The sequence below is a fragment of the Caloenas nicobarica genome, chromosome 30, assembly GCF_036013445.1.
Source record: "Caloenas nicobarica isolate bCalNic1 chromosome 30, bCalNic1.hap1, whole genome shotgun sequence".
Classification (NCBI taxonomy): Eukaryota; Metazoa; Chordata; class Aves; order Columbiformes; family Columbidae; genus Caloenas; species Caloenas nicobarica.
The window spans coordinates 3,493,464-3,507,133 of record NC_088274.1 but is presented as its reverse complement, the minus strand read 5'-3'; the positions used below and the strand labels follow the sequence as shown (position 1 = coordinate 3,507,133).

Here is a 13,670-nt window from a genome sequence, read left to right as displayed (position 1 = left end):
TCCCTTTGTTCTGCTGCCCATCTCATTTTCCCTTCCTGCTCCAGCTCTCTGTCCTGCTCCCTGCCCCTCTCATTCCCTCTCTGTTTCTCTGCCCTTCTCCCTGTCTGTCCCCCGCTCTGTTTTGCTGTCCTGCTCCCTCTGTAGTTTTTCCACTCTCTCTGTCACTCTCTCCTGCTCCCTGTCACTTTCATTTCTCACTCCCTCTCTGTCCTGCAGCCCAAAGCTGCTTTTTGGTCTCCATCTCTGCCCTGCTGCCCAGCCCAGGCCTTTTTACCTCTATCTGTGCCCTGCTGCCTGTCTCTTCTTTTTGTCTTTCCCTTTGTGTTGCCTCCCTGACCCTTTTTTCTCTGTCTGTGTTGCCCTGTCCTGCTCCCTGTCTTTCTGTTTCTCTGAACATCCTTGTCCTGCTCCCTTTCCTTCTCTGTTTGTCTCCCTGTCCCATGTCCCTCTTCATCTCTTTTTTTCTCTTCTGTCTTTCTCCCTGTTCCTGCTGATTGTTTCTCCATGTATATCCTGTTCCCTGCCCCTTTTATCCTCTCACTGTCCCTCTGTCCTGCTGCCTGTCCCCATCTTTTCTGTCTTTATTCTTGCCCCGCTGCCTGTCCCATTGCTTCTGGCAATCGACCCCTGTCCAGCTGGCTCTGCCTTTTATTTTTTGTCTCTTCCTCTTTGCTGCTTCTCAGCCCTCCTTTCCTCTTCCTCCAGCTCACTGTGGGTTTTCTCCCTTTGTCAGTCACTTCATCCCCATCTGACCTTTGCTTTCTTTCTCAGTCGCTTTGTTCTGCTCTCTCTCCTTCCTTTTCTCCATCTGTACATCCCCCTCCCTGTCCCTGTCTTTCTCTACCCAACTTTCCTTCTTCTCCTTCCCATCCCCTTGTCCCTCTGTCCTGCTCCCCCACCCTCCTCTTTCTTCCTCCCTGTCTCATTGTGGCTCCTCGTCCCTATTTCTCTTGATCTCTCCATCTCTCCAGCCTTTTCCCTGTGTGTTTCTTTCTCTCTGGGCTCCTCTATCTTCTCTCCTCTCTGATTTGTCTCTTTCTAGTCCTCTGTCCTTCTCCCCAGCAGCTCCAACTGAATGACCAGGTGTCGCTGTGCTCTGGTATTTGCTGAGCACTGCCCTGGGGAAGATCTGTGTCTGTAGGGCTGGGGATCATTTAGGAGCTGGTCTCCTCCTGCAGATGGCAGAGCCGGGTGTAGTTGTGGCAGAGGTTGTTCTCAGCTGCTGCTCTGTGCAGCTTGGGGAAAGAGCCGGCTGGGGACCTTCTTTTGAGGGAAGGTTTCTTGTTCTGCGCTCACTGCTCCTCGGGATCCTGCACAGGAGCCGTGTCGGGGTCTGCAGGGACTCGTGGGACCTGCTGTGATTCCTTGTGAATGTGAACTGAACTTGTCCTGATGTCCTCCAATGAAACCAGACTGACTGTGGATGTTTTTCTGACCAGCTCCAGTGTCAACCTACATGCTCGGTGCGAAACAACAAGAGACCTTGTGCTGTTTTCCAGATGTCAGTGGCTGCAAATCAGCTGAGAACATCATTGCCTTAGGTAACGGGGCAGGTGGTCTGTGATCAGGGCTGTGGACTTGCATGGCGCTGCTTTCATGAATGTTTTCTGGTCTTGCCACTTCAAAGCCCTTCCATTTCCTGGAAATTTTAAGATGGCATTTCTTATTCTGAGGTTCAGACTGGAGTTGGACTTAATATTGAGTGGCTGATATAATGGGCTCCATAAAATAAGAACAAGAATCTTGCTTTTTTGTAGTTTGTGGTTTTTTTTTCTCACACCATCTGAACTTCAGTAAGCAAGAGGAAGAGTGGTTGACAGAGTCTGTTTTCTGAGAGTAACATGTTCCTGTACCTTTCCAGTCTTTCTGTGGCGAAGGATTTCTGCCCTTGCAGAGAGGACTGCAAAACCCGCTGCTGTCAGGTTGGACTTTGCCTCCCAACGCGGTGCAGCCTCTTCCATTGCGACATCACTCACTGCCGCTGATGTCACAAAGCAGCATCAGCGCTGAGGTCGGCACAGCAGGGTATAAAAGCAGGGGTCTCCCTGCGCCTTTGTCACTCTCGATCTTGAGGGAACAGAGATCGCAGAGTTTTTGGCTCACTCGTGAGCGATTAAGATGCTTGTTGCCTGCACCTCAGCAGGTACCAAGAGGCAGACTGAAAGGGTTGAAGTTCTGAACAGGTATGTTTGAAAAATCCTCCTCCCCTTTGCCCAGGTGTGTTTTCAACCTCATCAGCTGGGGTGGGTGGAGGGTGGACAGGAGAGGAACACGAGGGCAGCCTGAGAGCTCGCTCTGGAGCTGGTGGAAGGCAGCAGCCGCCTTTCAGCCTCTTCATGACCACAGGGGCAAGGCCCAGAAAGCCTTTGATCTCTGCAGAATGAGGGACAGGTCTATTTTGGATCGCATGGAGGGAGTCCCAAGCAGTGGCCCCGATACAGCCTGCCGTAGGGGCACAGGCTGAACCTTCTCTTGAGAGGGTGGAGAAGAGGATCAGCACAAGTGCCCATCGGGTGGTGGGCAGCAGAAACAGCGTTCGTCATGTGCCTTCCATTTCCAAAGAATACCTGTCCACCCCACAGACGGGAAGTGTGGCCACAGCTCTTGTTGCAACTCCTGCTCTTAGTCCAGAGTCAATCTTGAGCCCTTTGTCGCTAACGAAACAATCGCTGCCATGACAATTCCCCCACTGGTGCAGCTGGTGACAACCCCAGCAGTGACTCGAGCTGGTGCAGGACCAAGCCAATGCACACGCCAGGAACGCCAGGCTCAAGGGCTGCAGTCCCTGCTGCTGCTCTCCAGTCTGCTGCTGATCTGCATGGGAACCGCCAGCTTCACCAGCCTTTTCCTCCTTGTTGCTCTGCAGGAAGATGAAGGCACTGAAGGCAACAATCCTGGTGCTGCTTCTCGGCCTGTTCTCTCTCGGTGAGTCTCTGCAGAGCTCTGACCTGAGGACGGTGCTTTAGGATGAACTCAGGGCTCCATCCTGCCCTGGTCCGCTTCCCCCGCTGTGACCAGAGGAGCTCAGCTGAGAGCAGAAAGTCCCCGACAGAGCTGTGCCAGTCCCTGCTCCAGCGGGACGGGTGTGGGGGTGAGGCATGGGTGACTTGCCTTCCCCAGGAGGGCTAAGCCAGTTCTCTTCAGCCGAGGGAGAGGCCGTGGCTGAGCTCTCCTGCCCCAGGGGGATGAAAATCTTTTCCAGGACAAGGAGCACAGTCCAGGGCAGGGAACGTCCATCTCTTGCGGAGCCCATATGCCATGCTGGCCACTGTCAAAGACAATAAGAGGAGAGACAACTACGGCACTTGGGAGAGACACAGAAAGGGGAGAGGGCAGCCCGAGGCACAACCCAGCCTTAGACCAAGTTCTAAGCTCTGGTGTGCGTCTGACAGGTGTTTTCCATGTGGGACGACTCGGCACCTTATCGCTCTGGAGCACTGCAGCGGAATTAGGACACCTGAGTGAAACCCAATCCCTGCCAGACCAGCTCCATAAGCTCCAGGAACAGCTTTACAATCTGCGCTGGAGCGCAAAGGATGTGGCTGAGCGGGCTCTCCATGAAGGCGTGAAGCAGGGAAGGCTCCCAGGCTTTACCGGACAGGTAAGGGCACAAGGCAGAAGGATCTACTCAGGGGTTTTATCCTCCCTCCGGCACGTATCCTACTCCATTCCCTGTCACAGCCAACAGGCTGGTGCTGCTGGAACAAGTGCTGTCATGGCCACACTTCCTTGTCTGTCCATGCTGCCTGGCCTGGGGCCTCTCCACAGGAAAAGCCCCTTCCCGCAGCTCCAGCATTCAGAACACTGGAGTGAGCAGCCCCCCCTTTCTGATCCCGTCAAGCACAGCAGAGCAAACCTGGGAGGCTTCCAGGCAATTTGGCTGTTCCTTCCATCTGATATGGGCCTTGTCCCCGTTCACCTTGGCTGGCCTTGCAGGGGAGCTGCTTGCCCCCTTCCTTTTCCTTCCAACAGGCGCTCTCCTTTGTGTTCCTTCCCAGGCGGTTCAGGAGATCATCAATGAAGCCCTGGAGAAGCTGGAAGAAATGCAGGTCCCGATGCCTGATTACGCCCTGAAATCAGCAGGTGCCGTGACATTGTCTAAACAAACCAGTTCCAAAGCGCTTCCTGTCCAGATTGACAAGATGGGCATTGGAACGTGCCCAGGGGTAGGAGAGAAGGGGCGAGAAGTCAAGGGTCACCTTGTGCAGTACAAGTGCCCCCACTGACAGAGCCTGTAATGGGCCAGACCCCATGGGAAGCACAGAAAGCCTGGTTCACGTTCTTGTCTTTTTCCATGGCCCCATGACTCCCTGCTGTGTGTTCTAGAGGGGTCATTCCAGTTAGAAAGAGGGGAACCCACTGTAGGACATGGATGACAACTGAGAAGCTTTTTCAAGTCAACAGTGCAATATTCCTCCCAACACTGCCTGATGATTCTGCTCATGTTTGAATTTCCAGGGGCTGCTGTCATTCATTCAAGGACTTCTCCATCCCTCCGGAATGACAAAGCCAAAGTCTTCCTGTACTCCATGCCGGTGATGGATTACATGAGGTCCCCTGAGCTTGTTCTTGAGGTAGGAGCACCAAGAAGCAGTAAAACAGAGGTCAGAGAATGACCCACACACACTGCTCAGAGTTGCCTTCCCCCCTGTCTTTGCTCCTCGAAGCTTCTTCTCCTGCCTCCTTCTCGCATGGACCTGCTCTCCTCCTGTGTCTCCCTGCTGAGTATTTCCTGTCCCAGAGTGCCCCAGGTTCTCGGTGGGAGCTTCTACCAGGCCAGGCTGCTCCTGCAGTCTGTGTCTGCCCAGTCGCTGTGCAAACTGTCAGCACGGCACAGAAGGAGAAGGGCAGAGGTGCCTGCAGAGCTCTGGGAGAGGGCCAGGGCAACCTTCTCCATGTCAATGTAGTTTCTTCTTCTTTGTTCAGCCAGAAAATCATCCTGGAAGCTGCTGGCCCTTCCCAGGAAGTCAAGGACAGGTCTTCATCAAGCTATCTGTGCCAGTGATTCCCAGAGCAGTCACCATGGACCATGTGTCGGGGACAGCATTCCATGGAGAAAGTGTCTCTGGAGCTCCAAAGGACTTTGCTGTCTACGTAAGTGATTTCTCTGGAGTGGGGGGCAGGGGGTTGCACAGCATTTCTACGCAGGGGGTGAAGATGGGTCTAAGAGTGGAGTGGCCTGAAGGTTCCTCCTGGCTCTCAGAACAAACAGGCTCGTTGGAGTCGCTCCCTTCCCATTGTATTCCTCTTTTATTCAATGGACCACTCGAAAGGAAGCTTCTGGGGCAAGAGGCTACTCCAGGAGCCATAGGGAAAAGGAGCTGGATAGTGCATGGTCCTAGACCTTGTTGGCTTCCAATGCCAGTGGCATTTGTAATCCTCAGGTTACCTCCCTCTCACTGGGAGTGTCTGCTCCTTTTCTGACCAGCAGCTTGGACTCGTTGAGTAGGCAAGTGTGGCGTGCTGCCCACCTGCAGCTTCTCGTCTTTTCCTTGTGCTCATGGTCCTTGGACTACGTAGCCGAAATAACACTGTACTTCACCGACTGAAGTTCAGTCTTGCCATGGTGCACCAGACGCTCTTGTTTTCTCCACCCCTGTCCTTCTGTAGGGCTTCAAGGAAGAACACGACGAGCAGGGAACATTCCTGGGACAGTTCACCTTCCTGGCACCACTGAATCCCTGTCAGACCTTCCAGCTGAAGGTATGGGGACAAAGAGGGGGAGAACTGTAGGAGAGGAGGAGAAATGCGGCTGGATGGGGAGAGGCTTCCCTGCCAAAGGGCTACAGGCAGCCCTGTCCTTGAACGTGTGCCACGCTGGCCTTTCTTCTGATTTAACTTCCTGGTGGCATATGGCTGGACTGCCAGTCTTCTTCTCTTTCATTTTGGCTTTAAACTTCAGCACTTAGAAGCGCCACAGTTGAAGCTAGAATCAGCTTGACTGTCTGGAGCCCAAGTGCATACAAGAGGCCACATCCCATAGGATGCACGACTGCTGCTCTGCCAGTTAAAGACCAGAAATACTGGGCTTCCTGAGGATTCTGTTGGTGCCGGCAGTGAGCAGTGACAGGGAGGCCATTCTGTTTCCTTGGCTTTCTAGAGAAGGCAATGAGCTATTTTCCTGACACCACCACCGGGTCTTCTGACTGTGGAAGCCTGTGCCCCAAAGCAAGCGAGAACTTTCCAGTATATTTGCTGAGGCATCGGGGTGCTGCTTCTTCCTTTACTAGTTCTCATGGCCCAATGAGGTAGAGCAGGACAAGAACATCTTGCCCACGACAGGTCCAAAGCCCTCGCAGGGCACCTGGAAGGAAGCTGTTGAACGAGGCCGTCGCTGCGGCACTTCTGTCAGTGGTCACGTACCAGAGAGGAAAAGGCAACTCCTTTCTACTTGTCGTTTCAGAACGAGCTCCCTGGGATCGTGAATTACATCCAGCTGCAAGTGCTGAGCAACTGGGGCCACGCGGACCACACCTGCCTGTATCGGTTCAGGGTGCACGGTGATCCGCCCAAAGACGGGGGAGAGGGGCCAGTTTCATCTATCAATAAATTCCATTAATGTTCACCAAGTCGAGTTCCAGTCTGCTTTGCCTGTGATGCTGACTGGTCCTCCCTGAGCTGACTGCAGCTCCCCGTCCTTCTCTCAACCCATCAGCTTATGGGAGACTTCAGGAGTCCACAGCAAGATTTTCCTTATTAGGGAAAACAGGAAAACTCAGTCACAAATCTGCAGAAAGCCTGACATCCACATGCTTGCTGCCTCCACAGGAACATCAGCAAGGCCCTGCCTGTACACCAAAGATTAAATTAATGGAGAGTTTTCCTGTGCAGGAAGCAACTAAGGATCAATGGAACCATCCGTTGTTACCTGTTTTCACAAGAGGCAGATGCTGCTTCAGTGTCCATCTTTCAGTGTGTTGCCGATGAGAAAATGGAAGTGTGTTTTTTTCTAAGAAGGAAACCTTAACTGGAAAGTTGGTTCATGCCTCATTTGCCTCCCTGTGCCTATAATCGAATTAATAGCTCAGGAACCGTTACAGAGTGATCAGCAAAGCAATCTCAGGACACTTCAGAGATCCCATAACCACACGAGTCTGTCTTACCATTTGACCCCGAGTTCCCCAAGCCCCAAGGCAGGAGCAGGCAGGGCAGTCGTGCGCTTGGGTGGCACCAGGGAGGAGAGAGCAGGAACAGCGCTTGGCACCCAGGGCTGGCAACAGCAATTTGTGCTCTGAGCTGGGGCTTAGTCCATGTGCAAGCCCAGCACTGATCCAGATACCAAACTGAGGGTGTCAGTTCATCCCCGCTGCCACACACACGGCACCTTCTCCCATCTTCTCCTCCCGATGAGCTGTTTTCCAGCCTCTTCCACCTCAGCCCAGCTCAGACACCTGCACTCTGGCCCAGGGCTGACTGGGGCTGGTGACCCTCGGGGCAGCAGCAGGAACTGCTCTGACCCTGGTTGTGGGGCTGTCCCTGGGCTGAGCCCTCGGGCCCAGGGCTGCTGAACTGGGCCATGGTGGGGCCCAGGGGTGCTGAGGTCGACAGGTCCCCCCAGCCTGTCTGTGCTGGAGACACCTGCTCCTGCAGCAGCCCTGGTCCTGGACCTGAACCTGCTCCATCCTCATCCAGAAGTACACGTTTGTTTGGCATTTTCTTAAAACTGAAGATCATTCAGGTAGAGGCAGAGCCTGTTCAGCAGTTTGAGTAGTTTGGGGACAGAGGCCAGTTGGGGGCCAGGGCCCTCAGGGGTGGGGGCTGTTTCTGCCCCGTGCCCTTGGCCTGGCGCTCACAGCTGGGAAGGGACTTTCCAAAATCCTGCTGGGAGGAGCCAGATGTGCCCACCCCCGGCACAGCCTCAGGGTCTGCTGCCGACCTGCCTTCAGATCATCTCTCCATAGAATCATAGGATCGCTTTGGTTGGAAGAGACCATCAGGTTCATGGAGTCCAAACATAACCCAACTCTAGTACTAACCCATGTCCCTAATGACCTCCAGTCTAAACCTCCCCTGGCACAACTTGAGGCCATTTCCTCTTGTCCTCTCACTTGCTCCTTGGGAGAAGAGACCAACACCCTCCATGCTCCAACCTCCTTTCAGGCAGTTGTAGACAGTGATCAGGTCTCCCCTCAGCCTGCTGTTCTCCAGGCTGAACCCACCACTTCCCTCAGCCGCTCGTCATCACACTTGTGCTCCGGCCCCTCAGCAGCTTTGTCGCCTCCTCTGCACTCTCTCTAGTGCCTCGATGTCCTTCTTCTGATGAGGGGCCCAAAACCGAACACAGGATTCAAGCTGTGGCCTCACCAGCACCGAGCACAGTGGCAACAATAAAGTGTGGCTGATGTTCTCTCTTGACCACACTCCCTTCCCCACTAAGGAAAGGGAAAAGGAGGAAAAGGGAGAAAGACTTACAATTTGGATAGATTTATAAAACAAAACAAGACAAAAATTAAAACTTTCCTCGTAATACTAATAATGAGACAAATAAGGCAAAATATACAAAACCAATATTGTATTGCCCAAAGTAGCCAAAATGCTGCCACAGGGGCTGGTGTCACAGCAGAGGCTGCAGGGAAGACATCAGGAAGTCCTGGACTGGACTCGGCAGTGCACAGGAACTGGGTTCAGGGATGCAAGGACTGGAACCAGGATCAGGGTTGCAGGCAGGACAACGGGCAGGCTCCTCTTGAGATGCCAGCCATGGACCAAGAGCCTGAGACCCTTGTGATCTCCCAGCATTAAACTGTGCATGACGTGGATGGCATGGAACAACTCGGTTTTCAATTGGCGTCACTCGTTCTGTCCACCCCTCCCTGCAAGTACAACCCTCTCACTTATGCGACATAAGAGATTCACCAGCGATGTTGGCTGCTATAGCAATAAGATATAGTCCTAGGCCTTTTCTGCATACCAGCCCTACTGTTAGCTCAGTAAAACTGTCAATATTGGCCGTTGTCGGCTCTGGAGCAGACTGTGTTTGAAAAACATGCAGCCAACTGCAGAAATATGCAGTTACTTAGAAGAGCTTAAGCTGAAAGGAAAATTCACTAAAAGACAATTAGTCTTGTTTTAACCAAAAGCAGGACAGCCCTCATCACAGTCTGCACCTTCCTCAGAGAGGCAGCAGAGGTGAGGGGCCGATGTCCTGTCTCGGGTGACCAGTGAGAACAGGACAGGTGGAAGTGGAATGAGGCTGCGTCAGGGCACATTCAGACTGGACATTAGGAGGAAGTTCTTCACTGGAGGGTGGTCGGTCACTGGAACAGGCTCCCCAGGGAAATGGTCACGGCTCCCAGCCTGTCAGAGGTCAAGGAGTGTCTGGACGATGCTCTTTGTCTTGTGGTTTAGTGTCACATTGTTGTGCGAGCAGCGGGGAGCTGGACTCATTGATCCATATGGTGATCTTCTAACTCGAGATATTCTATGATTCTGTGGTCTTCAAGCTCAGGAATATTTCATCCCAGACCCGTTTGTGTGTGTGTTTGTCTCTTTCTGCGCTACCTGGGGAGATGAGGAGATGTCTGGGAGGGATCTAAACCTTACATGTGTCACATGGATGAATATTTTCCACTAACACAGTCAAGTGTACAGAGAGACATGGCGGGGTTGGGGAGGTGAGGAGCAGGTTCTCCATACAGTGATGGACCTCAGGCAGACTGCTGCTCCTTCCTGTCCACACCTCCTCAGGGGACACTCTGCATCAATATCAATGGGAGAATTCTCCTCTCACTTCTTCTAAGAGCTCTTTCTGTACCTTCCTCCTTCACTACACCCTTGAAACTTATCTGATTAAGCATAAAAGTCTTGAAGACCATTTGTACATGATGGAAGCGATAGGGCTTTATCAGTCTTGTGTGATAACTGCCAGTCCCAGGCAGATACCTCAGGTACACCGGGGCCTCTGGAGGTTTGCACTGGGGGCTTATGGTCAGACCATGGAGCTCTGCCTGAAAACATGAGAACTGCTCTCAGTTCTTCAAAAAACAAACAAACAAACAATACAAAACCACAACTCACTCATCAGCTGAAATGATTCAATGTTTTAAATAAAATGTCCATGAATTTCTGTCCTGCCAAAATATGGATTTTTACAATATGTATGAATTGCAGGAGAAGAAATATTGTAGTTACCCTGTGCTTGTATTTCCAGAACTCTGCCTATGAGATTGTGTATTTAATCCCCCTGAACATCCAGGTGTTTCTACCTGTTCTTATTCAACCCACCATGTCTGCAGTCATGTCTTCAGAAGCCTGTCTGGACATTTGCACTTTCCACTGTTCTCCAGATGTTCTTCTCCTCTCACTCTTTGCTCATTCAGGGCCTGTCACCTTTCTCTGCTTTGAGCTTCAGGCAGGTAAAGCTGAATTGTCTTTCAGCCGTCGCTCTCATACTCCCTGTAGGCAACTCTTCAGTTGTGGTGATGGACCTCACTGGAAGTGGCTTAAACTAACGATAGAGTATACTTTATTGTTCATTATGTTCTGTTGTGTTTTCTTTCTCATTATCTTTTTCGCTTTCTGCCAATTAAAAAAGCCTCTTTGTGCCTATTTACATCCAGATCTCTAAGGAAAGCATGAAGTAATTCGTGCAGAGAAGCTGTAAGAATCAGGTGCAAACTTGAGTGGAGAATCTGATGTAAAGAAAAGTGATGCAACTGCCAGGGGGCCAATGATCGAAACAGAAATTTGGAGAGGTGAGGAGCAACAGTCTCTGGCAGGTGGCCTGGCTGTGAGAGGACACTGTTGAATGCCCCAAGCCTGGAGGCCTACAGTTTTTAGCTTTTTCAATTTGTCAGCCAGTGTAATGGAAATGTCCTTGAGAAAAACTTTATAAGAGGACCTAAACCTTCAGGCCCTGCCCTGAGGAGATCACCTTTCCCTCTGGAAAGGCTGTTCTGAGGCCAGCTCTGTCACAGCAGTGCCCATTCCCTGTCCCTGCCTGCGCTCACAGGACTCACACACAGCAGGACAGTGACCAGGCTGCCAGAGCACTCAGGCCTTGCACCAACACAAGGGATGAGAAGGAGAGTGTGGGAGTGGAACGAGAACAGCTCTGGAAGGCCAAGCGCTGCTGCTCCCTGGCAGTGCTGCCAGGCTGGACTCTTTTCCCCTCCTCCCATGCACAGGAACTGTCCCTGCAGCTCCAAACACAACTTGGTGAAAGGATCTTGGTGAAAGGGCAGAGGCCCTGCTTTTGGTTGCACATTTGGCCAGCACCAAGCAGGGCTCCAGCCACAGTGCTGAAGAACGTTCTCCTAGAAAAAGAAAAGGGTGTCTGTGTGTAACAGGGGAGGGTCTATGGGAGTTGGTTTAATTATAGTCAGAGGACTTTCCCCTGGCTTCTCACCGTCTTTTTTTTTTTTTCTCATGACACTGCCCCATGCTCAGGAAAAGCAAATGTCCAATGGCAGCTCCATCACCCAGTTCCTCCTCCTGCCATTCTCAGACACACGGGAGCTGCAGCTCTTGCACTTCTGGCTCTTCCTGAGCATCTACCTGGCTGCCCTCCTGGGCAACGGCCTCATCATCACCACCATAGCCTGTGACCAGCACCTGCACACCCCCATGTACTTCTTCCTGCTCAACCTCTCCTTCCTTGACCTTGGCTTCATCTCCACCACTGTACCCAACGTACGCCATTTCCTACACAGGATGTGCTGCACAGGTCTTTTTTTCCTTTTTCTGTGGTACAGCAGAATATTGTCTCCTCACCATCATGTCCTACGACCGCTACATTGTCATCTGCAAACCCCTGCACTACGGGACCTTCCTGGGCAGCAGAGCTTGTGTCCACATGGCAGCAGCTGCCTGGGCCACTGGGTTTCTCACTGCTCTGCTGCACACGGCCAATACATTTTCACTGCCACTGTGCAAGGGCAATGCCCTGGACCAGTTCTTCCGTGAAATCCCCCAAATCCTCAAGCTCTCCTGCTCAGATGCCTACATCAGGGAAGTTGGGCTTCTTGTAAGCACTGTCTGTTTAACTTTTGGCTGTTTTGTTTTCATTGTGCTGTCCTGTGTGCAGATCTTCAGGGCCGTGCTGAGGATCCCCTCTGAGCAGGGACGGCACAAAGCCTTTTCTACGTGCCTCCCTCACCTGGCTGTGGTCTCCCTGTTTGTCAGCACTGTCATGTTTGCCTACCTGAAGCCCCCCTCCATCTCTTCCCCATCTCTGGATCTGGTGGTGTCTGTTCTGTACTCTTTGGTGCCTCCAGCAGTGAACCCCCTCATCTACAGCATGAGGAACCAGGAGCTCAAGGGTGCCCTGTGGAAACTCATATCTTACTGTTTTCTGAAGCAATAAACTGCCCATCTGCTTCTACATAAGAGTTTTAATGTAGCTAATTGCAGGCCCAGCCTGTCATCTGGATTTTCTCTTGTTGGTTGGGTTTTTTATTGCGATAATTTTGTCATACCCTTTCTAATTCTCTCTCTGCTTTTCTTTTATAACCACTGGCTATGTAAATGAGGAGCCGTGCTCTCCTTGTCTCTTAAACAAAATAAACATTCCTGTAGTACCTTGTTTTTCACTATATCCTTCCTCCAAGGCCTTTTTGGAGGTTCAGGGAAAATTCCTGTGTGGGTGGGAGGAGGGGAAAAGAGTCCAGCCTGGCAGCCCTGCCAGGGAGCACCAGCGCTTGGCCTTCCAGAGCTGTTCTCGTTCCACTCCCACACTCTCCTTCTCATCCCTTGTGTTGGTGCAAGGCCTGAGTGCTCTGGCAGCCTGGTCACCGTCCTTCTGTGTGTGAGTCCTGTGAGCGCAGGCAGGGACAGGCAATGGGCACTGCTGTGACAGAGCTGGCCTCCGTAACAGTACTTCTGTAAAGAAAAGTGATGTTCACAGGGCAGTGCCTGAAGGCTTAGGTCTTTTTCAAGTTCGTCTTAAAAATATGCAGAAGAAAGCAGCCTGCAGGTTGAAACACCAGGGCACAGCTAAACAGTGTGTGTGTGCAGGGCTGGGCACACAGCAGTGTCCTCTCACAGCCAGGCCTCCTGCCAGAGACCTGCAGGACCAGCAGAGCAGGGTCTGGGCTGTGCCCCTGTGCACTGGACACCCTGAGGAAGGAGCCTCAGGTCAATCATCATGCACTGGCCCCTCACAGCCACCATTGCCAGCCCTGGCTTCTCACCCACAGAGGTTGTTTTTCCCTCCATGGTTGGACACTGAATGAATAGTTCAGCAGTCCGAGTTCGCATTGTACAGATGAGATGTGAGCATGCACATCATGTATGTGATGTGACATGAACGCGAGTGAGCACAAACACCATCAACTATTCCTTGGGGTTCCATGAAGGCCTGTGGCACAAAGAAGGCCTTGAGGTCACTTCATATTGGGAGGAACACCCCATGGGAAATCACCGGAATGCAGCCCTGGGATGTGCTTCCTTTAACTGAGGTCCCCGTGTCCATTCCTCATGACGTGGGACATCTCAGATGAGTGCAGAGCAGGGGGACACACCACAGGGCCGAGGTGTCTCCCGTCCCTTGGGAGTGGCAACAGGAGGCCAGAGAGACACTGTGACTCCTGCCTCTGTGTGTGAAAGGGACAGACTCTGTCTGTGAGCATCCCTGGGTGCATAAGGAGTCCATGAGGCCAGCTCAGATGTGGACACCTGACAGAACCCTGACATTTCTGTGTGTGACTCCAGGAACCAACAACACAGGCCCA

At 52.3% G+C, this 13,670-nt stretch overlaps 1 pseudogene; it reads left to right on the top strand.

The window, feature by feature from the left end:
• Positions 1 to 4,055: 4,055 nt before the first annotated feature.
• On the top strand, positions 4,056 to 12,304 carry LOC135999879 (olfactory receptor 14A16-like; annotated as a pseudogene).
• Positions 12,305 to 13,670: the final 1,366 nt, after the last annotated feature.